Below are 2865 nucleotides of genomic sequence, written 5' to 3' on the forward strand. Positions count from 1 at the left end.
ATGCTTTACGGTTTCTAGGGCTGGATATGGCAGCCTGGAACGGTTGTTCAAGTGCAGCTAAACTTGGCATGTTAGTAAACGTGCCACAATTAACAATAATGCATTGCACCTGTGCAGCTGACCTGCGGAACCTGGGAATATACCATTCTGTCAAGATGGGGAGAATACAAGTCTGGAGAATATAATTATAATTTTGCATTTGTAGTTATTTTACTGTAATTTAACAACATAATAACCAGCACAGATAGACAAAGAGACATTCATGGATTTATATTTAAAAGTAACTTTTATTTTCGCCCTGGACCCAGGGTATGGCAGCTGCATACCCCTGCCATACCCAATTGACGCCCCTGGTCAGTCTCCAGGTTTTCTTCAGAATATGACCCTGATTTACTAGGACACTTCTGGCACATTTACTGTAGGAGTCCCCAAGTACTGTGGTATTGCAAACCTTTTATTTTATTTTCAGGGACCACCATAACTCAGAGAGTGTACTGTATGTACTCCATGTACCCCACTCAGAGTTACAGAGCTGTTCTGGTCATTCAGGCTGTGTTGTCCACTCATCTTGTATGTCCTGGCTTCCCTCCTCTGAACTTGTAGTTTTGTCAAAAATGTGACTTTGTGAAGCTAGACTAGAGAACTTGATTGCAAGTAACAGGTGTGTTGTTTCTGCAGCCTGGCCGGGAACTACTTTTTTGTAGCTTGGGACTACTTTCTTGCAGAGCAGACCTTATAGTGAATTATTAGTGAAATAGAACAGTTTTAATTGGTCTATGATTTTTCATGTTGCCATATTGTAACCCTTTTAGAAAAGCAATAAGCCACGCGAGGCTTGTGGTTACCTGTATTTTACACCGGCTGAGAGGGTTGGAGACACTCAGCTGCGCCTCGTGTCTCCCTACGCCTCTCAACCAGTGTAAAATACCAGGTAACCACTCGCCTCTTGTGGCTTATTGCTTCAGTAATTGCCCTCTCTGTGTAGAAATCCATGCCGTTACGCCACATCTCCCTTATTCACTTGATTATGCTTAGTTCAGTGTGGTATCAAGCACTGAAAATAGCTGCTGTTTTTTATATTTTCACCAAAAGGCCCTTTTATAAATGTCAGCTCCTGCCTCTAACATTCTCTGCACGTCCCTGTTCCTGAGGCTTGAGACCAGTGGTGGAAAGTACATTTACTTAAGTACAATTTTTAGATATTTGTACTTTCCTTGAGCATTTCCAAAGTCCAATATATATATATATATATATATATATATATATATATATATATATATATATATATATACATATATATTTTTTTTTTTACTTCTCCACTACATCTCGGATGCAAATATTGTACTTTTAGTTACTAGTTACTTTCCAGATATAAATTATAATATTATAAAACATAGATAAAGCACTTTAGACCTACTGTATCATATACAGTACCTTGACATTTTGTACTTTTACTTTTGATACTTTTAGTACATTTTGATGCCAAGTTGCCAACACTTTCATACTTTTACTCAAGTACATTTTGAATTCCAGCCTTTTACTTGTAACGGAGTATTTCTACATTGCAGTATTGATATGTGAGTACTTTTACTTGTAACAGAGTATTTCTACATTGCAGTATTGATATGTGAGTACTTTTACTTGTAACAGAGTATTTCTACATTGCAGTATTGATATGTGAGTACTTTTACTTGTAACAGAGTATTTCTACATTGCAGTATTGATATGTGAGTACTTTTACTTGTAACAGAGTATTTCTACATTGCAGTATTGATATGTGAGTACTTTTACTTGTAACAGAGTATTTCTACATTGCAGTATTGATATGTGAGTACTTTTACTTGTAACAGAGTATTTCTACATTGCAGTATTGATATGTGAGTACTTTCACTTGTAACAGAGTATTTCTACATTGCAGTATTGATATGTGAGTACTTTTACTTGTAACAGAGTATTTCTACATTGCAGTATTGATATGTGAGTACTTTTACTTGTAACAGAGTATTTCTACATTGCAGTATTGATATGTGAGTACTTTTACCACCACAGCTTGAGACAACATCCTGTGTGAGGCAACCGCCTACACAAACCACACGCGCACACACACACACACACACACACACACACACACACACACACACACACACACACACACACACACACACACACTCACACTCACACTCACACACACACACACACACACACACACACACACACACACGTGTGTTGAACCTGTCAAAAACATGTCACATGGCCTGGCTGAGCCTACAGAGGAAGAATTACTGGTAGAAAGTTGTCAATAAAACTTCTGTATTCAAACTTTTACTTGAGTTAAAAAGTCCCAAAGTATTGACATCACCAGTACCAAAAGTAAAATACTCATTATGCAGAAATATCCCATATTCCACATGTTTTTGTTTGTTCTTTTTGTTTTAAGTTAAATTTGTGAAAATAATCGAAATCTGCACAGTAACTTGAGTCTAAAGGGCCTTTCAGATGGAGTGAGGTTGCCGCGTCCTAGTAATTCATTTTCAATGAGAGCCAGGCGGTTTATTTTGGCCGCGCGGAGAGGTTTAGGGACAGCGAAAAATAGCCGATATACAAGCTCGCAGAGAGTGCCGCGCTGCGAGCTTGTACATTTTTGAAAAATCGTGAAAATGTGTGCAAGAAACCTATGTTTCCATGTCAGTGGTGCTCAAACTTTTTCATGTGAAGGACCCCCAGGATGATATGTATTTGGCCAAGGACCCCCATCTCAAAAATATTTAGTTCCAGGGACCCCCCCAGAAGCAAAATTTGAGTTACAAACGTTTGCTTAATTAATACATATATTCAAAGATTTTCACACATCTACAAGCTCGCAGC

The sequence above is a fragment of the Nannobrachium achirus genome, assembly GCF_963921795.1.
Source record: "Nannobrachium achirus genome assembly, chromosome: 1".
NCBI lineage: Eukaryota > Metazoa > Chordata > Actinopteri > Myctophiformes > Myctophidae > Nannobrachium > Nannobrachium achirus.